The sequence below is a fragment of the Rhinatrema bivittatum genome, chromosome 13 (assembly GCF_901001135.1).
Source record: "Rhinatrema bivittatum chromosome 13, aRhiBiv1.1, whole genome shotgun sequence".
In the NCBI taxonomy this organism is placed as follows: Eukaryota; Metazoa; Chordata; class Amphibia; order Gymnophiona; family Rhinatrematidae; genus Rhinatrema; species Rhinatrema bivittatum.
The window spans coordinates 56,408,087-56,434,436 of NC_042627.1; the positions used below are offsets into that span (position 1 = coordinate 56,408,087).

A 26,350-nucleotide genomic window follows, 5' to 3' on the forward strand; every position below is an offset into this window, starting at 1 on the left:
CTGGAAAATGGGGGGAAGGGAAATGTACATAGTCAGAGTTAATTCCAAGATATACACATTTTAGAAATGGAATGCAGGCCATTTCAACAGATTTTACCAGCTGTGAGCACTGGGCTCAGAATCCTCTAGATTTTGATGATCAGCTGGACGATGTCAATCTAAATTTGCTACAGACTTGGTCAAGCCTATGCACTGACTCAGCCCTTAAAGTTTCAGACCTTGAGATGCAATGTGCAATGTGTCTGTAACTGAAACTGTACAATATAGGAAGAGACTACAAATGTTATACTGCTGCACTAGAAAATAAATATTGCTTAGCATTTCCTTACTTAATGCCCAAAAAAGATTAATGCTGCTTATTGATTATATATGTCATAGTGTTCAGTTAACAACTCTCATTGCCCTGTTTATACTTCAGTAGATAAACATTGCCTATAATAACAGATAAAAAAAAATGACTTGCATATCACATGCTTAGAAATGCTTGATTTTATTTTATGAAATATTACCATGAAGAAATACAATGTAGTAGACAATTTTAGGTAGCATTAATAGCGGTGACATAATAGTGATGTTATAACATTTAGGGCTTGATTTATTAAGCCTTTTTCCCCCTATAGGCACAGAATGGGAGAAAAGCCTTAATAAGGCAGGCCCTTAAAGCATTTATAACACAGGTCCTGTTCACTATAATAACAACAGAAAAGCTTCAGTACCCTTCATCCTTCATCCCAGCATTAATCGGCTTTTCCATTCAGGCTTTGGGCATCATAATAGCTATAATACATTTTTATTTATCCATTAAAGAAAAAAAAATGAAACAGTCCTGTAATAACAGCACATCATAGGGAATGGGGAGGAAATAGAATGAATTTTATTCACACACAAAGGTTGTATGCTGTGTTTTGATCCATGGTCTTCAGCATACTCCCTCTGTTTTGTTCTTACATTGCATGTAGCCTTTCCCAACTGGTAGAAAATTAACAATCCATCAGAACGGGGCCTGTATGAGCTGGCACTGTCCTCAGCCATACAGACTCAGAGTTATTTATCACATAAAGGACAGCTGCATTAACTTGTAATAACCTTTTTTTTTTTCCCTTGACTGTAACTAAATAGCACCACAACATGTATCATTTGATTCTGGTTGTTCCAAACAAAGAATGATTGTATTTAAAGCCCCAAAATGTGAAGCAAATGTCAGCCTATTTATGACTATACAATGACTTGAACAGGAGGAGTAAGGCAGATGGAAAACATTATCATTAGACTATTATACTATTTAGAAGTATACTTTGAATTAGACATTTGAATAAATTCAGGCCTTTATCCTGTTAAGCTTCTTAGAGGGATTTAATCTGTTAAGCCATTTTACATGTCTGATGGTACATCAGTGTTGAAGAGTTTGTATCCAGTGAAGATATGGATTAAAGAGAGGCCTCTGGGCAATAGTTCGTAGATGATGCCTGTTCCAGGACTGCAAACCTGTAAAATAGAATTAAACCGGTAACACTATTTGATTTGAACATAAACAAGATTGAACATGCTTGACTTTAAATTACATGTGGCTCAGATCTTTCACTTGCTTGAAAGAAGAGAGCCTGCTTCAGGGTATATCACCTGCTCTCTTTTAAAGACCACTCCCCACCTCTTCCTCCCCCCCCCCCCAAACCCCCTCCCCAAATAAAAAGGTCCCTGTTGAGAGTTATAGAAAATTGACCCAAGTAGATACTGAATGGCCAACTCCTCAGCTCCCAACTCAAAATCCCTGTTCTTTATACACATCTCTCAAACCACAAAAAGAAAGGCAGGCATTCCAGATGACGACCATGTGAGCAGCTATGCCCAGTAGTTTTGAAGACTTCAGGAGCTCTACAAAATATCTTAATTCAGCCTCCGGTCTTCAGAGATGCTTTAGGGAAAATAAATTCTTCCCATAAACATCTAGTTGCAAAGCAAATGAAATGAAGGATCTACAATTCCAAATTCTAATTAGAAATATAGAAAATGACTACAGGTAATGGCCTCAAGGTCCCTCTAGTCTGCTCATTCCTGATGCAACACTGCAGAGCCTATTATTATGAATTCTATCCTGCATGGTAAGGTGCTACTAGATAGAGCTGGTAATTTGCAGGTTAAGAGACGAACCTCTACACACAGCCCAGGAACCATAGGGCACCACCCGGGGAGACAGTAATAGATAACAAACCAGGTAGATCACTTTAAGAGAATAGCGGGCCCTGGGAGTTGGAGCTGGAAACCAGGAGTAAAATAGCAATAACAGCAGATAAAGACAAAATGGTCCATCCGGTCTGCCCAGCAATCTGCCTATGGCAGCAACTGCCGCTCTGTGCAGGTTACTCCCATGCATTCTGTTAAGGGTAGTAACTGCCACTTCATGCAGGTTACCCCCATGTGTTCTGTTAAGGGTAGTAACTGCCGCTATGTGCAGCTTACCCTGCACCCTACACTGTGCAGGGTACCCCATGTGTTCTGTTAAGGGTAGTAACTGCCACTCCATGCAGCTTACTCCCATGTGTACTGTTAAGTGAGTAACTGCCACTTCATGCAGGTTACCCCCATGTGTTCTGTTAAGGGTAGTAATTGCCACTCCCTGGAGACCATGGGAGTTGGAGGATCAGTATTCCAGTTCCAAATCCCAGAGGTTCAAAAGGAGAAAGGAAAGAGATTAAGATTATAGAGGAGAGGCCCAATCGCTCTGACAGCCAGGATGCACAGGAGAAGGTAAAAGCCCTGCTAGATGTGTTCTGTTACTAAGAGGTCCGGGAAACTACAGACCGGTTAGCCTGACTTCAGTGCCAGGAAAAATAGTGGAAAGTGTTCTAAACATCAAAATCACAGAACATATAGAAAGACATGGTTTAATGGAACAAAGTCAGCATGGCTTTACCCAGGGCCAGTCTTGCCTCACAAATCTGCTTCACTTTTTTGAAGGAGTTAATAAACATGTGGATAAAGGTGAACCAGTAGATATAGTATACTTGGATTTTCAGAAGGCGTTTGACAAAGTTCCTCATGAGAGGCTTCTAGGAAAAGTAAAAAGTCATGGGATAGGTGGCGATGTCCTTTCATGGATTGCAAACTGGCTAAAAGACAGGAAACAGAGAGTAGGATTAAATGGACAATTTTCTCAGTGGAAGGGAGTGGGCAGTGGAGTGCCTCAGGGATCTGTATTGGGACCCTTACTTTTCAATATATTTATAAATGATCTGGAAAGAAATATGACGAGTGAGATAATCAAATTTGCAGATGACACAAAATTGTTCAGAGTAGTTAAGTCACAAGCAGATTGTGATAAATTGCAGGAAGACCTTGTGAGACTGGAAAATTGGGCATCCAAATGGCAGATGAAATTTAATGTGGATAAGTGCAAGGTGATGCATATAGGGAAAAATAACCCATGCTATAATGTTGGGTTCCATATTAGGTGCTACAACCCAAGAAAGAGATCTAGGTGTCATAGTAGATAACACATTGAAATCGTCAGTTCAGTGTGCTGCGGCAGTCAAAAAAGCAAACAGAATGTTGGGAATTATTAGAAAGGGAATGGCGAATAAAACGGAAAATGTCATAATGCCTCTGTATCGCTCCATGGTGAGACCGCACCTTGAATACTGTGTACAATTCTGGTCGCCGCATCTCAAAAAAGATATAATTGCGATGGAGAAGGTACAGAGAAGGGCAACCAAAATGATAAGGGGAATGGAACAGCTCCCCTATGAGGAAAGACTAAAGAGGTTAGGACTTTTCAGCTTGGAGAAGAGACGACTGAGGGGGGATATGATAGAGGTGTTTAAAATCATGAGAGGTCTAGAACGGGTAGATGTGAATCAGTTATTTACTCTTTCGGATAGTAGAAAGACTAGGGGGCACTCCATGAAGTTAGCATGAGGCACATTTAAAACTAATCGGAGAAAGTTCTTTTTTACTCAACGCACAATTAAACTCTGGAATTTGTTGCCAGAGGATGTGGTTAGTGCAGTTAGTATAGCTGTGTTTAAAAAAGGATTGGATAAGTTCTTGGAGGAGAAGTCCATTACCTGCTATTAAGTTCACCTAAAGAATAGCCACTGCCATTAGCAATGGTAACATGGAATAGACTTAGTTTTTGGGAACCTGCCAGGTTCTTATGGCCTGGATTGGCCACTGTTGGAAACAGGATGCTGGGCTTGATGGACCCTTGGTCTGACCCAGTATGGCATTTTCTTATGTTCTTATAGTGAGGCTTGGCTAGTTAGCCCTAACTCTGAATATTGGAGTTAGCCAGGATAATTTATCTGGCTTACTCAATTCCTCCCAGTTACTCCCCTGGAACACCCCTAATAAGGGGCGGCTCAAGGCAATCTGCCACATGAGATGAGGGATGAGATGGTGCTCCCCTGCTCTCCCTGCCCTCCATCCATCCTCCCTTTAGTCGCCGCCGCTAGCATAGCCTCTGGCAGCGGCATCCCTCCTCCCTTCAGCTGCTGCCAGCCTGGCCTCTGGTGGCAGCAATCCTCCTCCCTTCAGTTATAATAAGGCAATGTGAGGTGGATGCCACAGCAGCATTTTCTGCCACCTCAAAATTCTACCACCTGAAGCAGCTGCCTCACCCTGCCTCATTGTAGAACCGCGCCTGCCCCTAACTTATCCAGCTAAAATGTAGCAGGTTAATTTATTATCCAGCTAGAATTTTGCCAGAAAGTGCCCAAATCTTCATTTAGCCAATAACTTCTGAGTTATCCAGCCAAATGCTTTTGAATATGGCCCTTTGTTTAGGACAAGTTTAATATAGAATGGCTAAAATCTTTATTCATAAAGGACAAGACAATTAATTTATTTTTACTTTATTAAGTAGGTAAGTAAAAGCACACAGGTTTCAGGTAAGACCAGAAAAATTTAAAAAATGCAATATATTTTCTCACAGCTGTGTTTTATTTATAACTATAAAGCTTCCTTTTCAGTATGTATTTTATTTTGTCCTGGGAATTTATCAGTGTTTAATATAAGGTTAGAGATCTGGGGGTGATAGTGTTTGATTTGTTCAGCCTTGATCCTCATATCTCTTCCATTATACAGAGATTTGTTTTGAGACTCAAACAGCTTTGGAGGTTAAGATCGGTACTCAATTTCTTGCTTTTATAGGGTGCTTGCTCGGGCCTTTGTATGTCCTTTATTTGATTATTGGAATTCCTTACTGGTAGAGCTCCCAAAGAAGAGCATTCAACGGCTGCAAGTGGTCAAAAATATGGCAGCCTGGTTGAATTATAGGCATCCTAGAAGAATGAGTGCTGTACCTCTATTACAGCAACCTCATTGGTTGCCGGTAGAAAGCATGCTCAGTTTAAAATTTTGTCCTTGATGTTTAAGGCAGTATATGGAGTTGGTGCAAAATATTTACAGGAAGGTATTAGGTGTTACGTCTGGTCGTAATTATGCTCTCAGAGGTATTTTGTTTTGTCCCTTCTAGGCAGGAGGTAAGTAAGATGGTTCATTGGAGAAGTATGTTTTTAGTTGAAGAACTAGATCTCTGGAATTCAGTCCTCCAGGAAGCAAGGTTGGAAACAAATTAGGAAGAAAATAAAAGTTTGGCTATTTTAATTACAAGCTTATGAAGATTTGTAATTCCTGCTGAGGGTTATTGTTTTTATTCATTTGTTAACAACTGATTCATTATTTTAATATATGGTTTTATGTATCTATAATGTTTTCTTGTATGAATGTTGTATACCGCTTTGGGCAGATTTGTTTCTGATTTAACGGTATAAAAGAATCAATAAATAAATAGAAAAAAGCAAGGAACAAAAATGGGAGAAAGGTCAGCGGGAAAAATATGACTCATTATCAAGATGGTAAACCAAGACTGAGGGAAGTTCCCTAGAGAAGGAAATAACAGCCCAGGCCCAGGAAGGAGCAAGAGGGCCTAAACAGGAGGAGGAAACTCCAGGGAATATGCCAAAGACCCTGTATGTGTGAGGTCAACTGACCTTTTGTTGGAGAAGTCACTGAAGTAAGCCAGCTCAGTATTTTCTATTCTCTAGAGGTCCTTTTCTTGGAAGCTGGACGTCAGGCTGTTTCCTACTCTCTGGCACCACCCAGTCACTGAAAGCTCAAGCCGTCATCCTATCATATTGACATTAGGCATGTGCATTTGTTGTCTATTTGTTTGATTTGTTTTAGCAGTACACACATATCTGACTAATGGATAGTATGCATGCAGAAACGAATTATGTGCATGTATATATGTGCCGAGTACATATTTGCACACCATTCGTTTCTGCAGGCACACTATCTGATGGCCCTAAACCACCACCAACACCTCACCTCAAGCTATTTGATGACCCTTCTCTAGGCATATAAATACTTGACTATGATGAAGACCTTATAGATAGTATCCCTCTCTCTCTCTCTCTCTCTCTCTCTCTCTCTCTCTCTCTCTCTCTGAGCTGCATAATAGGAAGTATTGCAGGGCATGAAATGTTTACCGCACTATGTGAAGTGCTTCTAAAATTATCCTAAATACACACCTTTTTCTTATCGCGGGTGTTATCCATGCGTTATTATCACATTTTGATGAATCTAGGGGGTAAAAATCTTGCTCCCCCATCCTGCCCCCTCCCTAAAAAAAGAAAAAAAGTTTCCCATAGCAGTCTTGGATTAGACTATAAACAAAGAATATTTCCACCCAAGCAGAAACCTTGAGAGCATAATGGATCCTGGGAAGTGTTTTAGCACTGTCAGCTGTATGGAAAATTACAACTAAACTAGCCATAGATGCACCAAAGTTATCTACTCAGTTTCCAGCTCAATGTTATTGATGTCCTGGTTCACAATTTTACCATTATTGTCACACTGTGTTGAATCAGCAACAGTCTCATTCATTGTTTCATCAATTTTTTTTTTGTTGCATTTCAGCAAATACACTTTATAAAGGAGGAAGCTGGCCCATTTAAATCTTCTCTCCAGCGTAGGCTGAGCCTAAAGAGACCCTGCTAGGATAATTATGAGCAGCTGTAAATTGATTTTAATTACGCATGTTCGAAATGACCAACAAATCAAATGCACTGTGAATGATGACAGCTTCATCTTTTGAAAAATCTGAAAGGCAAGTCAATAACTCTCTTAAAAGAAAAAAAAACTGGGTTTTCACATGAAGAGGCTGGCATTTATCGGGTTCACTTCTTCAACAGCCTGTCACAATAGGAAACATCACTTTCTATCATGCCCGAGTCAAGGAAAAAAAAAAAAAAGCTTTCTGATGCAATGCAATCCACAAATGAACATATTGATCATACTATTTTAAAGTACTGTATTCCACTCCTCACCCCCCCTTTTTTTTTTTTACTATGCTCCTGCTCTATATACAACAAGGTCATACCATGTATAGACCAGTCAGTCCAGTGATTTTCAATGGAGTTGCAAGAACGCTGCAGAGCATGGAGGTGACATTGCAAACAGGCAGTAGGTGCCCAACATAGCCAGCTAGATTAAGGCCATTTTCAGCCACAGTTTGGTGAAACTAGGCAGCTATGTTTAGCTACTCTTAAGAAGATAAGACATTGCCATGCAGGGTCAGAGCAATCGTCCTTCAAGCCCAGCATCCTGTCTCTGCCAGTGGCCAGTCAGAGACTGCTTATCCCAAGGACACCTGTTTCATATAAAAAGTGGGGGAAGTAAAGTTTATCTGGCTAATAATTATTTATGGACCTGTCCTCCAGAAATGTATCCAAACCTTTTCTGAAGTAAGTTATACTACTAGCCTTAACCATATTTTCTGGCAACAAGTTCCATAGCTGAATGGTGTTTTGACTGAAAAAAAAAAATACATTATTAGATTTGTTTTAAATCTGCAATCTGTTACTTTTAGGAAGTGTCCCCTAGCCCTAGTACTCTTTGATAGTGTAAATGACCATAACACATATAATTTTATAAACTTGACACATCCCCTCTAAATCATCTCTTCTCTCAGCTGAAGAACCCGGACTTGTTAATCTTTCTTTATAAGGGAGCCAGTCCATCCCTTTTACTGTTTTTATTGCCCTTCTCTGTATGTTTTCTTGTTCTTCTATGAGGTGTGGCGACCAGATCTGCACATAATATTCAAGCTGTGAGATCACCATGGATCGATACACAAGCATTCGTATAGTCCCAGTTTTATTTTCTGTTACTTTCTGAATAATTCCTACGGTTCTATTTGTTTTTTGGCCATCACTCTACACTTAGAGGATAACTTTCAAAACTGCTCATATGTACCCATGTACACATAGATATGCGTGCATGCAAATTTACCATTGCTTGTTAGAACCTGTGCAGAAATGATATACGCAGATTATAAAATACGAGTAGATATGCGTGCACAAATGCTTACGCATGTAAAAACCATGAGCCATGTGAGTTTGGACTTATTCAGATAAATGCTGATTTATCCAGCTAAGTAGCAGCAGTTATCTGGATAAGTTTGAAAAGCGCTAGATGGACAAGTAGCGCTTTACAGACTTATTCAGCTAAGTGGCACCTGCTACTATTTAACCGGATAAATGAAAATATAGCTGGATAAGTGTGTGCAAATGATATACCCATGTATTTGTTCTCCAGATTTTAAAAGGATATGATAGTAAATTTTTCTGACATTATTTAGATGCTTTTACCCCCATAAGTCAGCTTTCACAAGGATAAGTCGGGGATTTTTTAACATGTGCGCAGCAATGAAATAACCAGTTTTACCAATTAGTCTACTAGTTTGGCCAGTCCATCTGCAGCTCATGAAGACCCTTCTGGCACTTCAGCCTGAAGTTGTCCCCCCCTCCCCCAGTTCATCCATACCCCCCTATCCAGTCATTTTTTTAACTTAAGATGTTTACGATCACTAACACCAGATATTGAGCAGGAGTAAATAAAAGCAAGTAAAGGACTTATGCACGTCACTTTGGCAGGTTGTAAAATAGCAACTTACTTTTGTAAATGTTATCCTCCTCCTCGAAATGCCCATGCCACCCCCCCCCCCCCGCCCCTTTACACATGCAAATTTCCTCCTGGACCCTGATTTACGCATATATGTTGCAGTTTTTAAAATAGCATGCACTTGTATATATGCTACTTTCTGCATGCAAGTGCTAATATTTATTCATGCAACATTTGAAAATTTACCTTTAAGAGGATATCTTTCAAACAAATGTGTGTGGTAGCATATCCACACATATATGGCTGTGAGCAAATGCTACTATTTTATAACCACACGTATGATATAGGTGCATGTTGTTAAATACACATACCTCTACTCTGCTTGATACATTTGTATGTAGGCTTATGAATGAATACATGCAATGCACTGAAAGAACATATATCAATATATTTACCTCACTTACTTTTCCTACCAATTTAAAAAATATACACATCTATTAAACATGCAAAAATAAAGTAGGACTTACTTGCATATATTGGGATTAAGAACATAAGAACATGCCATACTGGGTCAGACCAAGGGTCCATCAAGCCCAGCATCCTGTTTCCAACAGTGGCTAATCCAGGCTACAAGTACCCGGAAAGTAGTCAAAAATGACGTCTATCCCATATTACTGATGCTAGTAATAGCAGTGGCTATTTTCTAAGTCAACTTCTTTAATAGCAGGTAATGGACATCAGAGGATGCGCAAATATGTTGGGCCAGTGCACGTCAAGCAGATTTTAAAAGCCGGCTGGATACACACTTACTTGCCGCTACACGCACAATGAAAACTTAGAAAAGGGGTGGGGTGTGGGTGGGGCATGAGTGTTTTTGGATTTTAACTTGAAATTAGCACGCAAATGTTTACGCACACAGGCTATGGATGACGTGCAAGTTATAAAATAAAGATAAATAGACAGATTAGAGAGATTTTAAGGGTTGGGGCTAACAGGGAGAAGGGAGGCTATTAAGCTAAGGGAGTTTGGAAGTCCTATTCCTTACCTGGATAAACTGGGAATGAACTGGTAAAATTGGTAATGGTGTCGGAGCATGTCCTTATAAAATGTATCCACTTATGTGATAGAAGCAGCATTTGCACACACAGGCATGCATCCACTTAAAATTAAGTGCACATGGTCAGACTATTTTATAACATGCACGCATGTATGTGCATATATTATAAAATGGCCACATCCCTGGGCATTGGCCATTGAACATGTGCACATGTCTACCCGCACGCATTTTAAAAGTTACCATTTTAATGTTTTATATCCACCTTGCCAGTGTCTATACTCTTTCTTATTCTCCTTATTTGGACATGGTTTCATTTTTTAATGTATATTATTTTAAATGTTTTATATTCTACCTATACAAGATATCTTTCTAAGTGAATCATAACTTAGTTACACATAAAAACAATTGAACAACATAAAACAATAAAAATTACACTGATTATAGAAAATAAAATAGGCCAAATAATGGCACAGATCAAAACCAACATTAGAACAGAAAATTCCTTTGAAAAATATGCCTTTATGGCTTTAATAGCCTCATTCATGGTACCATTTAACCATGCTGGCAGTCATTTGGTCTTCTCTCCTCCTTTTCTAATGCATGGAATACATTTTATCTGGGCTTCCAAAATGATATTTTTAAACAATATCCATGCCTCATGCAGATTTTTAGACCTTCCTGATTCATTTTCTCATTTTATCAAAGTCTCCCTTTTTGAAGTTGAATGCTACAGCAGTAGTTTTACTTAATATTCTGTTTTCAGTGATTCTGTAACCTAAGAGACTGAAGTAACCTATTGAAATCACACCATCTATAGGTTTCCTGTGTCTAAAAGATAGAAGCTAGTGTGAAGTGAGAACTAGAATTTTCAGCAGTGGATTAGAGGGCTTGTTCCCCTGAAGAAAAACAGGGTTGAGCAACCTTGACCTGAACAGACTTTTGGAATGTCCAGAGTTAATGACTTCCAAGCCTGGAAAAAGCTGAGTTGTGGGTTTTCCCACAGAAACGTGTGTGCTAGTTATCCTAAAAAAATAAGATCAACTGTTACATCAGATAACCTAAATTAGAACTGTGGTTTCCCTAAAGAAAGAAAAAGAAAGGTACAGCAACTAGAGATCTCTTGTTTTCACTTGAACTGCAGATGTTCTATTTTTGGGACTTTGAAACATTTTTAGTAGCTGCAAAGACTTTTGAGTTTCTGAATAGCACCCATAACCTTGTTGATGTAATATTCAATTGCTGTACATATATAAAGGAAATTTCTTCTATTTCAAAGTTCATAATATTCATTCAGTAGTATTGCATTATATTCTTTGGGGCGGATTTTAAAAGGGTTACGCGCGCTGAGCCTATTTTGCATAGGCTCGGCAATGCGCGCATGTCCCGGGGCCGGAGCCTCCAGGCACAGCGGCCATTTGCCGCTGTGCCCGGGATCGCTGGCTGGCTGGCGCGCACAGCCTACGCCTGACCGGAGGCAGGCGCAACTTAAAAATTAAAGGTAAGGGGGGTTTTAGGTAGGGCTGGGGGGGCGAGTTAGGTAGGGGAAGGGAGGGGAAGGTGGAGGGGAGGAAGGAAAGTTCCCTCCGAGGCCTCTCCAATTTCGGAGCAGCCTCGGAGTGAACGGGGGAAGGCTGCGTGGCTCGGCGCACGCAAGTTGCACAATTGTGCACCCCCTTGTGCACGCCGTCCCTGGATTTTATAACATGTGCGCGGCTGCGCGCACATGTTATAAAATCAGGCGTAGATTTGTGCGCGCACAAATCTATGCCCGCGCGTAGTTTTTAAAATCTGGCCCATAGAGTTTATTTACTTTCATCTGTGGGAGGAGGAGAAGATTCAGAGCACATGCAGTCTGAATTTAGAGTCTGTGCAGTCATTTAGTGCTCATATTAAGTGGTGAAAGATTGTTTGGCGTACAAAGCAGAGTGCCTAGTGCAAAATGTGCATAATGCAGGGGTGGCCAACTTCGGTCCTCTAGAGCCACAAACAGGCCTGGTTTTCAGGATATCCACAATGAATATGCATGAGATAGATTTGCAAGCACTGCCTCCAATATATGCAAATCTATCTCATGCATATTAGCTATGGATATCCTGAAAATCAGATTTGTTTGTGGCTCTTGAGGACTGGATTTGGACACCCCTACTTTTCTCAATAGTGATCCCCTCTCTTCAACCATCCTGGTCAGATGGATGAAAGATACTCATACCATTGTACTCATTCCCTTCTCACATGGAATTTCTATTCATAGCATTTTCAGAGCACAGAGTTATATGAGGAAGCATTCCTTAATTAACATTAAGTCTTATACATTACTAATGATTCTGGAATGCATATCATTATTTGTTATTACATTAATCAGTTCTCAGTATGGCATTATACTGCATGTAAAAATTAAAGAGCTGCATGTGGGGGTCTGCAAACGTTTTGGAGTTTGAAAAGAGATCCACGCTCCCCAAATTTTGGGAATCCCTAGCATATTACAGGAGAAAATATACTCAATGAGTCATTGCCTCTCTATCTGCCTGAACTCCAAGACTACTACTCCAGCCTCCAGAGATGAGACGCATTCCCTAATTGCTAGGCACAAACTTGTAATCTTTCTCCATCAGGCAGATATATATGTATATGGCACTCAGTGCAAAAGACTAAGTGGCCCCCATCTCATTGCTGGGCAGCTGTCTGCATCCTTTTAAGTTATTATTTTAAAACGTTCTTAAATTAACTTGAGTTTTGTGATTATAGCCAAAGACTTATAATTGACCTAATATTTCTTTTTAAACTTGAGGAAGAGTTAATTTTTCACTTAATTCTCCAAAACACTAGTTGTTTTCTTTTATATACATTTTGTCCCATCTCCCTATTGGGCAATTGACTGTAAATGTAGATTTGAGAAAGGAAGGCTGGGAGTTGGAGCCGTTAAGTGGGAAAAACAAATCAGGTAACACCTCTGTGCACTCTCACATAGTATGCTTTTAAATCTTTATCACACTCTCAGACAGCAAAAAAATACTACAAAGCTCTAACAAAGTCTCAAATAGAAAATAATATTCTTCAAAGTTCTAGCATATTTTTTTCAGCAAGGAAAATAGGTTAGTAAGTTAGATAGACCCTAGTTTTTATCCAGAGCAAAGTTCTGCTCTCACTAAGTTTTGCTTCAGCAGCAATTCCCCCAAGACTGAGGTTTATTCTTTCCTTGCCTTCCTATCTGTATTAAAAGTCCAACTGTTCCTCCAGCATCTTTGATGATTCATACTTGACTTCAAAAAATAAACCCTTATTCAACTACCAACAAATCAGGCAACAACTCTGTCACACTCTCAAACAGTCAAATAGTATGCTTTCAAAATGTTATCACATTCTCACATTCTCAAACAGCAAATAATATACTTCAAAGCTCTATCACACTCTCAAACAGAAAAATAATATATTTTAAAACTCTAACACATTCCTAAGGAAGCAAAAAAATAAAAAATCAAGTTAGACAGACCCAAAATTTTATCCAGGAAAAGTCCTGCTCTCACCAACTCTTGCTTCAGCAGCAACTCTGGTATTTCTGAATATTGTACACTGAATAGCTGCAGTGTACAAATCAACTCCTCTTGTTAGAATTATCATCACTTATAAGATCTAAAATTCTTTACTTATGTCAATTTTATAATAAATACCTCTGAATGTGTCTGTAACATCACCCCCCCTAACCCCAACCCACCCCCAAAAACTCACCCCGAATCAAAGTACCAAGTGCTCCCTTACAATGGTCCATATATAGTCTGAGCCCTATAAAGAGGTTCTCTCTCTCTCTCATATGCCCTTTTCCACCTACTTTTTCTGGGCGCACATACATGAATGTCTGTGCTTCCTTCCCGGCTATTAAAAATTTACGTAGCTCCCGTGCACATGTATGTGGCCGTTTTGGCACGCTCAAGGCTTTTAAAATCCATCTCAATGTCTTTTTCTTCAGCTCGTCTTTTTTCCTCTCTTTAAGAGGTCTAACCCAGCTGCAATTGTTTGAATCCAGTTTTTACTAGAATGTCAACTAGTCAGAACATCAGGGTGTTACAAACCAGGAGGTGGACCCTTAGTCCGAGGTAGGGTTAGCGCTACCTATGAGAGAATCAACCCTCTTAGGTTCCTACCATCGGAAGGTGAGGCCTAGTTGACTGGCAGTTACACCGGTACTTCGCCACTGGAAGCCTGTAGTCCCCCCAGGAGAAGCCTGTAGGAGCCCGGCCGCTTGGACTTAGGTGATTTGAAGAGGACGGAAAGTAGTCTGGATGCAGGCACCTCCTGCAGGTCAAGGAATCCAGACGGCTGGCGCCTCGAGCAGGTCATAGTCCAATCCAGTAGTCCAAGTCATAAGAATAGTCGGAAGCCGGTCCAGAGGTGAATCCAGGAGAATGGTCAGTAACCAGTCCAGAGGTGAATCCAGGAGAATGGTCAGAAGCCGGTCCAAAGTCAAGACAGGGAAATGTTCGGAAGCCAGTCCAAGAGTCAAGCCCAGAGAATCCATCCAACGAGAGAGAAGAAACAGAACACAGAAGAACTGGAACAGGAACCAGAAACCCAACAGCAAGGATCAGGAACACCGGAACTAAGCAGGCCTGAAGTCACAATACCAAGGCAAGGTCTGAGGAGCAGACCTTGCCTTATATATTAAAACTAGGGGAGTAGTCCTCAGGAGGAGCCACGACAACTTCCTGTCGTGGCCCCTTTAAATCAGAACTTCAGCCGCGCGCGGCTCTAAGCAGAGCCAGAGAGGGAGGAGTCAGCCCGGCCGAGAAGGGAGCCATGCGGCCAGGCCCGGCAGCGGCTGCGAAGACAACGCTAAAGAGGCTTGCCTGTCTCTGCGAGATCCCCAGAAGCAGCCCGACACCTCGGGTAAGTCTTTGGCCCCAGTTGCGGACCACCACGGCCGGCGGCCATGACACCTGGTCCCAGTCGCGGCCCGCCGCAGCCAGTGGCCATAACACAGGGTTACTTTAATGCCATCCTGATTTTTTCTAATCCCCATCTTTGTAAACATGTTTTGTAAAAAAAAAACCCAAAAAAACAAAACCACAAAGGATTATATAATCCAAGCATGTTTAGAGAAAGCAATTTGAAAATAAAAACAGGTGCAAAGGTTCTTATGGCCTGGATTGGCCACTGTTGGAAACAGGATGCTGGGCTTGATGGACCCTTGGTCTGACCCAGTATGGCATTTTCTTATGTTCTTATGTTCTTACTCTATTAGCTTGGAGTTAGTTGACAACTTTGTTTTACTGATTTCTTGGCAATTGATTGGAATTGGTATGACTCTTTAGGTCAAAAGCCTGACTCCAAATCATAAGTACCAAGGGATTCAGTCCTGGGTCATCAACTGTTGTCAAAATATTTCATGTAAAAGACTACCCAAAACACTTTGCAACAGCTCTGATGACTCCCCTTTTCCTTACAGGTACCTGTAATTTGCAGTATTTACCTAAAAAGAAAGTCTAGCCCTCAGATTGTTCATTTGGTTTTTTGCATGCGATTCAGCAACACGTTTCAATCTCACATTTTGCTGCTGATAAAATATCCGCATATGCCATGCAGTGTCGTGCACATGAATATACAATTGTTTGAAGTCTTAAGTCATTTTGCACTAAATAAGCATACTAAACCTAATCCCTATTGCCCCAGGCGGCTAAGAATTATGTGCTGGGAATGAACATAACTCTTTATTACAGGTGGCTCAAGCCTACATTGCCAGTCATCTGAATACGCTTAGCTGGGGTGTAGCTGCAAACTGATTTGTCTGTTCTCTACTGGATTATCTATGCAATAATTGGCAGCTAAATTGGATGGGGTAAAGTGGAGAGGGAACTAATTATTGAGTCATCCATTGATTAAAAAAAAAAAAAAAAAAAATAATAGGCTTATTCTCCAAAAGATGCCCGGTATAAAGGATGCACTGTAGACAAACAGAAAGCCAACTGTAATTAATGAAGAATTAGAAAAGACTTAGTAATAAGTCTTTCCTAAAAGATTCAATGGTGCAATCATTACAAAGCATAACTTGTTTTACTCTGGTATAGGACCATGAAATCTATATGAACACTGCAGTAATATATATTTTATCATTTAGAATTATACAAAATATTGCAGATAAACTGTTTTGTTTATTTGACAATTCCATTTCAAAACCCAGCTGAAATAATCCCAGCAGCAGATGTTGTCAGTAAAAGCATACATGAAAACTCAATTCACACTAACAACGTCTGTTAAGAATATTGCTTATTAAGTGATTTTACTGTTACTTTTCCAGAGCTATTTTTTAGGGGTAAATTGCTGTAGTATCTGATGTTAGCAATGCTGACAAAGCACCATGTTGTTTGACTTTTCTGAGGTTAGGACAATCTTGGCTTCAAATCATTGCGATCTGGTCTCCAGTCTTGATTTTAAGAAGGAAAGAAAAAAACAGAGGTCGATATTTAGTAAACCCGACAAGCAGAAAAAATATCCTGGGAAATGTTAAGGGAGAGCACAATTTATATGAGAAAGCATTCCTTATTTAATATTAAACTGTATACATCACAAATGATTCTGGAGTGCATATTATTACTTATTAGATTAATCAGTTTTCCGTATGGCATTTAACTGAATGCAAACATGAAAGAGATGCATGTTTGGGTTTGCAAATTTTTTGGAGGTTGAAAAGGGGTCCATGCTCCCCAAAAGGTTGGGAAACCCCTACATTCTACAAGTGTTAAAAGGAGGAAGTATTCTCAGTGAATCATTGCCTCTCTATCTGCCCCCAGCTCCTCCGAGCCTACCACTCCAAACTCCAGAGATGAGCCACATTCCCAAAGATCTGGGAGCAAAGGGGGCACTTTTCCCAGACTATTTTTTGCCACTTGTCGGCTTACTAAACATTGACCTCCATGTTTTTTCCATCTTAAAATCTAGACTGGAGACCAGGTCACACTGATTTAAAATCAAGACTGCTTTAACCTCAGAAATGTCTAATGACATGGTTCTCTTTGAGCATTTCTAATCTCGGATGTTACAATTTACTCACACAAGATAGCTCTGGGAAAAGTAACAGTAAAAACACTTAATAAGCAATATTCTTATCAGTTGTTAGTGTGAGTTGAGTTTTCATGTATGCTTTTACTGACAACATCTGCTGCTGGGATTACCTTAGCTGAGGTTTGAAAAGAAATTGTCAAATGAACATGGTATCCAAAATTTTGCAGATAAAGCTAATTCTAAATGATTAAATACATATTGCTAGTTTATAAAGCTTGCCTACATATTACTGTAGTGTTCATGGTTTACACCACGAACTAATTATGGTTTATAGTAGAGATGTGAATCGGAACTGAAATCCGAACCGATTCTGGTTCCGATTCACATCTATAGAGATGTGAATCGGAACTGAAATCCGAACTGATTCTGGTTCCGATTCACATCTCTAGTCTATAGTCCAGCAGGATTTCCACACAAGTCTCCAGCTCCAGGTAAAGTTAGGACTGTGACATCCTGACCAGACTTGTCTGTATAATTTAACCAGAGAGCATTCAGTATGTGCACTCGCCAGCTAAAATTTAGCCCATGCCTCCAAAACACCTCCATTAATGCCCCTTTTTTTTTTTTGGTCCTGATAAATATTGTGCACACAAACAGTTTTGCAAAAAAGGGCCTGATTTCCAAAAACATTTACATACTCAAAAATGGCTTACAATGAATGCCATTGAATTGTCCATAGGATTTACCTACATAAGGGCACTTTATGCGAGTAAATGGCTTTTGAAAATTGCTACAATAATAGTTACATTTACACGTGTAAATCTTTTTGAAAATTACCCAAATAGAATATATGCGATTGGCATGGGCAAATACTGAAAACTCAGTTTTAGTGCAATTAAATTCAAAATGTTACACAAACCAAAGTTCTCGATATTGACCTCACTCTGCATAGCAAGGAGGATTTTCCAAGCCAGTTGCACAGGTGAATAGCTATTGGCCTGGGTAAAATGACTTGTCTGAAAATTGCCCTCCTCAGAGTGACTAAACGTCCACATGGGCTTCCATAGTGCATACTTTTAGCTGTTGGAAAAAAAATATTCATTCCTGCAGGCGTGTTTTGGTTTGAGGGAAGAAAACTGTGTGTGGACATTGAATTTTCAAATGTACTCCTGCTGTTTTATCCTTGCTTGGCCACCCTCACCAATTGCAGGTGCAAAGTGTGCACATCCTGTATACTACCTAATGTTGAAAGAGAAACTACCCTGTCATCATGGGAGAGAAGCTACGATATTAAGTACTACCCTGTCATCATGGGAGAGGAGCTACAATATTAAGTACTACCCTGTCATCATGGGAGAGAAGCTACGATATTAAGTACTACCCTGTCATCATGGGAGAGAAGCTACGATATTAAGTACTACCCTGTCATCATGGGAGAGGAGCTACGATATTAAGTACTACCCTGTCATCATGGGAGAGGAGCTACGATATTAAGTACTACCCTGTCATCATGGGAGAGGAGCTACGATATTAAGCACTACCCTGTCATCATGGGAGAGGAGCTACGATATTAAGCACTACCCTGTCATCATGGGAGAGGAGCTACGATATTAAGCACTACCCTGTCATCATGGGAGAGAAGCTACGATATTAAGCACTACCCTGTCATCATGGGAGAGGAGCTACGATATTAAGACTACCCTGTCATCATGGGAGAGGAGCTACGATATTAAGTACTACCCTGTCATCATGGGAGAGGAGCTACGATATTAAGCACTACCCTGTCATCATGGGAGAGGAGCTACGATATTAAGTACTACCCTGTCATCATGGGAGAGGAGCTACGATATTAAGCACTACCCTGTCATCATGGGAGAGAAGCTACGATATTAAGTACTACCCTGTCATCATGGGAGAGGAGCTACGATATTAAGTACTACCCTGTCATCATGGGAGAGGAGCTACGATATTAAGTACTACCCTGTCATCATGGGAGAGGAGCTACGATATTAAGATGACTAGAAAAACCAACCCAGAGACGATTTGGAAGGAGGGGCACTTCCGAGTCCCTTCTCAGATTACTATGCCTGTGACGGTTCAGGTAAGGAGGGACAGGGCAGGGCACCCCTTCAGACGCAAAAGCAGTCATCCAAGAGAACGGGAGACCCAGCTCATTGCACACTGGCCCCTTTCAGTTTGCATGTCCCAGGGAAACAAAAAAAAGAAAGGTCAAGAAAAGAAAATAGATAGATATGTCTTCCCTTTTTCTGCAGGACTGAGATGAGACGATAGCAAAGAAGAAAAGGATAAAACGGTTTCTAAGATCAGAAAAACAAATGGGTGTCCCAACAGTACATAACTAGGTTTTAATTTTTCATGTGCTAACTAGCAGAGGAAAGGTCTGAGCTGTGTGCCATCTTATTCAAATGCTCTGAAATAATAATCCATGTTCATAAAACTTAAGCAAAATAGGCATGGCTGAACTATGATCAAAGATTCTCTCGTAATGCAGCAGATTAGAGTTCAAAACGTTACTCCACATAGCCCTTTTTCTTTTTGATGGAAGGAGGAGAGAAGGATCATCCGCCACTAGTATCTTCGCAGAAGGAGCAGGTAATCCATTTCAAGCACTAGCGAGGAGTGCAGCAGAGCTTACAGAGTGCCACTAAGGCTCCAGTTAGTTTATTTAGGTACTTCAGTATGGGACAATATAGGCACAAGTATGTGACATGCAGGAGTAATCACCCAGTAGTGGAATGCCGGATTCCAAAGGTGAACCAGATGATACCCGGAGGCTACTAAATAGAAACTAGATCTGGGCTTGGAATGAAAGTTTTCCCTGTGTCAGTCATAACAAAAATTTTACCCAAGACAGCGGAAGCCAGAACTCTGTAGGAAGGTTTTGCAAGAGTTTCAGATTCCTTACCAAGGTCAAAACTGCTCCCGAGCTAGAGAGAATGGGGATTTTCCTTTCTGCTAAAAGTCCAGATCCCATAGAAAGCCAACAAAGAAGAAAGCATTGGGGTAGGATAACTTGGCCATTCCCGGCCCTCTGTCTCCCATAGACCTCATTGTCTTCCTGTCCAGGACAAATACCTAAGAAAGTCTGATTCATAACTATTCTTGGTCAGAAGGACTCAGCGTAAATGACTGCGTATATCCTGCTCTGTGTTCAGTTCAATATGCATCATTAGACTTAGCAATAGATGTTATCAGGGACTGGGAACAGGGAGCATTAATGGCAAAAGCTGAAGCAAAATCAGCCTTCAGGTTTCTCCCAATCCACCACCAGTCCTTTTTGCCTGCTTGGTTTCAATTTTGAAGAAATTGTTATTTTGGCAAATGCTTGTCCGTGGCCTGTGCTTATTTTCAAAACATTCAGCTCATTCATACACTGGGTAACCGAACAGAGACCAGGCAGGAGAAGGGTAATTCACTGCCTGGATGACTTCCTGCTTCTGGGGCCTGCAAGAACTCAGGCTTGCCAGGAATTAGTAAGAACATTTCAATCAATATTATAGAGTTTGGCATTCCAGTGGTGAAAAAAAAGAGGAGAAAGTCCCCTGCCAGGTGGTAACAATCTTAGGTACTGAGCTAGATTCGATCATGCAATCCAGATTATCTAAAGGGGAAAAAACCAGCTAAACTGAGTGAAAGGGTGGAGATAACAATCCATGCAGAATTCACTTCAAGGCAGTTGAACTTTGTGACAGGCTTACTACCTATGGGGAGAGTATTCACTAGGGATGTGTGGAGAAAAAAATCTTGTTTCCCTTCATTAATTTGTTTCATTTGCCTCCATAATTATTTTCACTCATTTGAAACAAAATGTTTTTGGTTTTTTTGGGTTTTTTTGTTTATTCATGTCGTACATTTATTTGTTTTCTATTAACGTCAATGGGAAAAGCAATGCATCCTATTTTGTGCTCCATAATTGGGGTTTTCTGTTCAAATTTAGTGAAACTTGCAAGATTGGTGCAAAATTGCACCATAAGTGGCATGAACAGCTAAAGCACTGTGAAAGGGCACAGCGACCCAAGTAGAGGAATCATAACACCTCAAGGTACTGTTATGGTTTTGAGGTGTTTGAGTGGATGTTTGGGTACTGTGGAGATGACCACGCCCATGGGGAGGAAACCCGTGAGGAACCACAGTACCAGGCTAGACTCGAGACACACAAACAGAGATTTGTCTTTTATTATACAGCTGAGACATACCACCAGAGGTGGCAGTAGTGAGGTGATCCAGTCCAGTCCAGTAGCAGTCCAGGGACCCTCGGCAGAGGAGACCCGTCTCACTGAGATGGTATAGAAACATAGAAACATAGAAATGACGGCAGAAGAAGACCAAACGGCCCATCCAGACTGCCCAGCAAGTATTGCACTTTTTTTTTTCTCATACTTATCTGTTACTCTTGGCTCTTAGTAACCTTTTGGTTCTATTTCCCTTCCACCACCACCATTAATGTAGAGAGCAGTGTTGGAACTGCATCTATCTAGCTTAATTAGTTAGGGGTAGTAACCGCCGCAATAAGCAAGCTACACCCATGCTTATTTGTTTACCAAGACTATGTAATTCAGTCCTTGTTGGTTGTTGTCTGTATATAGATCCACTATTCTTCATTCCCCCTGCCGTTGAAGCAGAGAGTTATGCTGGATATGTATTGAAAGTGAAGTATCAGACTTTCTCCCCTGCCGTTGAAGCAGAGAGCTATCCTGGATATGCGTGAAGTATCAGACTTTCTCCCCTGCCGCTGAAGCAGAGAGCTATGCTGGATATTTATTTATTTAGAGTTTTTCTATACCGGCATTCGTGCTTAAGAATCACATCATGCCGGTTTACATATAACAAGGGGGTGTGAACACAGAACGGAACATTAACAAGTACAAAGAGTTCATAAAGTTACATTACAACAAGGTTAATATAACTGGGGAGGGAATTAGAGTAAGATAACCGAGCAGTTAGGATTTAACTATTTACATTATATTGTGAAGTCTCTTATAAGATGTTGCTGTCATTCAGTTAGGATCTGGGAAGGCTTGCTTAAGCAGAGAGCTATGTTGGATATGCGTGAAGTATCAGTCTTTCTCCCCTGCCATTGAAGCCGAGAGCTATGCTGGATATGCATTCAAAGTGAAGTATCAGGCTTATTTGGTTTGGGGTAGTAACCGCCGTAACAAGCAAGCTACTCCCTGCTTGTTTGTGAATGCAAATCCTTTTTTCCACATTTCCTCTTGCGGTTGAAGCTTAGAGCAATGTTGGAGTCGCATTAACCGTGTGTACGTTTATTGAATAAGGGTATTATCTCCAGGTAGTAGCCGTCATTCCCGCGAGCCACCCACTGTTCATTCACATCCTCTAGACTTTATGGATCCACAGTGTTTATCCCACACCCCTTTGAAGTCCTTCACAGTTCTGGTCTTCACCACTTCCTCCGGAAGGGCATTTCAGGCATCCACCACCCTCTCCGTGAAGAAATACTTCCTGACATTCGTTCTGAGTCATCCTCCCTGGAGCTTCAAATCGTGACCCCTAGTTCTGTTGATTTTTTTCCAACGGAAAAGGTTTGTCATTGTCTTTGGATCATTAAAACCTTTCAAGTCATATCACCTCTGCTCCTCCTTTCCTCCAGGTGTACATATTTAGATTCTTCAATCTCTCCTCATAAGTCATTCGATGAAGACCCTCTACCTTTTTGGTCGCCCTTCTCTGGACCTCTTCCATCTTGTCTCTGTCTCTTTGGAGAGGTAAGGCCTCACCAAGAACCTGTACAAGGGGATAATCACTTCCCTTTTCTTACTCGATATTCCTCTCTCTATGCAGCCCAGAATTCTTCTGGCTTTAGCTATCGCCTTGTCACATTGTTTCGCCGACTTCAGATCATTAGACACTATCACTCCAAGGTCTCTCTCCTGCTCTGTGCACATCAGCCTTTCTCCCCCCATCGAATACAGTTCATTCACTTCGTAGCATTGAATCTCAGCTGCCATATCTTTGACCACTCTTCCAGCTTCCTTAAATCCCGTCTCATTCTCTCCACTCCTTCCGGCGTGTCCACTCTTTTGCAGAGTGTCATCTGCAAAAAGACAAACCTTACCTTCTATCCCATCTGCAATGTATAGGGAGAACTGGATGCAGGTTCCTAGTGCAGCAGAGCTGTAGATGAGACAGACTGACAATGTTAGATTACTCACTAAGATGGTAGCTGTATAGGTGGAGGTCCCAGCAGGCAGAAGTAGTTGTACACAGGCACTGAGCCAGGGAGAGTAGGCCCTCGAGGAGCGAGTACCTGATCCCAGATAGGCACCTGAAAGAAAGCAAAGGGTCCCCGAGGAGTGGGTACCCAAGTTAGAGAAATACCCTGAAGGGCAGAGAGAGCTTCCTGCAGCAGAGTAGCTCAGACTGGAGACTTCCCATCCATTCACAATCCTTGCTAACTCGGTTTGTTAGCAATAAAGAGCAGGCTATATATATACCCGGGCAGAAATCAGCATCCCTGCTGCGGAGGAAGGCCTCTCGGCCTCTGAGCAGGCCTGAAGAAAAACAGCCGCGCTGTGTGCCCTTGCCTCGGCACCTCCGGGGCTGACGACCTGCTGTGGAGGGGGGTGAGTATGCTCGACCCTGGCCTCCGGGGTCGAACAACCTAACAGTACCCCCTCTTCAAGGACCCCCTCCGATAGGATGTCGTCACCTATAGTACAGTCCGCCTCATCCTCTGTAATCCAATCTTGTTCACTATCATAGGAATCCAAGCTGTATGTCACCGTGGTATTCAAGGAGGAAGGTTTCTCCAATGTCTCTTGCACGGAATTTACGGGGTCCAGGACGATTGATGATGATGATAGCGTGGAATCCCCTCGAGCATTCTTCTGCTGCAAAAGAGCATGTAAGTGCTGGATCTCCTGTTCCTTATAAGCTAGTATGGCTAGTAAGCCCTGTGTGGCTTGTCCATGAGACTTCACTAGTTCCTCGTTCTTAGAAGTCTTGTGGTTCAACTGTTCTTTTAACTGTGCCAACGCATCAGTTGAATTAAGTAGACCTGAAGATTCTGCCCTCCTGGTATCCCACTCGGCTCTCCCATGGGGAGGTATTGTTCCTGGTATTTCCAAAGCCGTCTTCGTGGATCGAGATGGTTCAGGAATTTCAAAGCAGGTTCCAGCACAGTGAGGTCCCCACTGAATCTGATCAGACGAAGACCAGTCGAATTGAGGCTGATGTCTCTGTAACCAAGGGAACCCTAGAATAATAGGGCTCACAGCCTTGGAAAGGTGCTCAACGTGATACGTTCCGATCCTTAATGACAATTGTTGAGTGATTTGTGTGGCTTCACCCGAAGGGGATTCCCATGTACGGACGAGAGAACCAATGGGGGTTCCACCAGCGAGGTGAGGAGACCACAATAATCCACAAGGTCCTGCTGGATAAAGTTTGCCCCAGCACCTGAGTCCACCAGAGCCTGCGAGGAGACCCTGGTGGTGGACAGTTCCACTGACGCAGGCAAAAGAAAGAGTGGTGAACCTGTAGTAGGACTGAGGGTTATAAATTCGGTCGACCTTTGACAAAGTGGCATCAACCCTTGGAGCACAGGTGGAGAAGCGGGAGGTCCACTATTACCAGAGGAAACTGCTTGAATGCAAGGTACGGTCACAGCCGCCGAAACTTGGGTCCAACCCAGTTGCATATGTTCTTCGGTAGGTTCTTTGGGCCAAAAGAGTGAGTCCGAAAGATGCCCTTGTCGCCTTTTATGGGCTTCCCATTCTTGCAACCTCCGATCAATCCTCCCTGTAAGGTTTAATGAGTCCCTCCAGAGCAGCGGGAAGTTCCTGAGCAGGTAGTTCGTCCTTAATCTGTGGAGATAGGCCCTCTAAAAATATGGTATTTAACAGGGATGTGAATCGTTTTTTGACAATTTAAAATATCATCTGATATATTTTAAATCGTCAAAAATCTTTAGAGGCGCGATACAATAGGAATTCCCCCGATTTATCATCAAAAATCGTAAATCGGGGGAGGGGAAGGGGGAGGGAGGGAGAACCGGCACACTAAAACAACCCTAAAACCCACCCTGACCCTTTAAAATAAATCCCCCACCCTCCCGAACCCCCCCCCAAAATGTTTTAAATTACCTGGGGTCCAGTGGGGGGGTCCCGGTGTGATCTTCCACTCTCAGGCCACGGCTGCGTTAATAGAAATGGCGCCGGCGCTACCTTTGCCCTGTCATCAGGGCAAAGGTAGCGCCGGCGCCATTTTGGTTCCTGTCCCCCGACGTCACGAGCGCAGGAGATCGCTCCCGGACCCCCGCTGGACCCCCAGGGACTTTTGCCCAGCTTGGGCGTATGGCCGGCGCCATTTTGCAATACGGCAATACGACCGGCGCCATTTTGCAATACGGCCCTAGTGCATGAGGTCGCTACTGGACCCCCGCTGGACTTTTGTCAAGTCTTGTTGGGGTCAGGAGGCCCCCCCAAACTGGCCAAAAGTCCCTGGGGGTCCAGCGGGGGTCCGGGAGCGATCTCCTGTGCTCGTGACGTCGGGGGGACAGGAACCAAAGTGGCCCGAGAGTGGAAGATCACACCGGGACCCCCCCCCCCCCACTGGACCCCAGGTAATTTAAAACATTTTGGGGGGGTTCGGGAGGGTGGGGGATTTATTTTAAAGGGTCGGGGTGGGTTTTAGGGTTGTTTTAGTGTGCCGGTTTTCCCGCCCTCCCCCGATTTACGATTTAAACGATTTTAAAAAAAACAAAACCGGGACGATCAGATTCCCTCCCCCCCCAGCCAAAATCGATCGTTAAGACGATCGATCACACGATTCACATCTCTAGTATTTAAACTGTTTCCCTGCCATTTCAATTCTGTAGCCATAGTGTGGAATTCTATAGCATATTCACTTAGGGTTCAAGAGCCTTGTCGAAGGTGAAGGAGATCCACACCCATAGCTGCCAGCCTGCCGGGTTCCTCGAATACCTGTTTGAAGGCGGAAACAAACTGAGGCAGGTCAGATAGCAGAGGATCGGAGCACTCCCATAAAGTTGAAGCCCAAGCCAGGGCTTTGCCATCTAATAGGGAGAGAATAAAGGTCGTTTTAATCAAATCGTTCGGGAACAGCGATGGCTGTAGGGTAAAGTGCATATGGCACTGGTTTAGGAACCCCGATAGCGCTTAGGATCTCCAGAATAAGGAGGAGGATTAGATAGTGAAATCACAGTTTGATGGGTTCCAAAGGCCTCTGGTGAAGCAATTGATATGGGAGAAGTTAGGTCTAACTTCTTCAGAAGATCCTGGCGGAGTTTCAAACGATGGACATCTGCCATTACTAATTCAACAGAGGTCTGAACCCTCTAAAGGAGACCGGGGAGTGACTGGAACACTTTCAAATCTTCAGCTTGCGAATCCAGTT

The 26,350-nt window shown here is 42.0% G+C and overlaps 1 protein-coding gene and 1 long non-coding RNA gene across 2 annotated transcripts in view; one reads left to right on the forward strand and one right to left on the reverse strand.

Moving 5' to 3' along the window:
• SEMA6D (semaphorin 6D) overlaps nt 1-26,350 on the forward strand; it is a 549,700-nt gene that overhangs the window by 277,266 nt on the left and 246,084 nt on the right. The gene's annotated exons all lie outside the window — the stretch shown is intronic.
• LOC115074876 overlaps nt 561-26,350 on the reverse strand; it is a 39,024-nt gene continuing 13,234 nt past the window's right edge. Inside the window, exon 3 of the long non-coding RNA XR_003852357.1 lies at nt 561-1,485. This is a non-coding gene — a long non-coding RNA (uncharacterized LOC115074876). The remainder of the gene's footprint in view (nt 1,486-26,350) is intronic.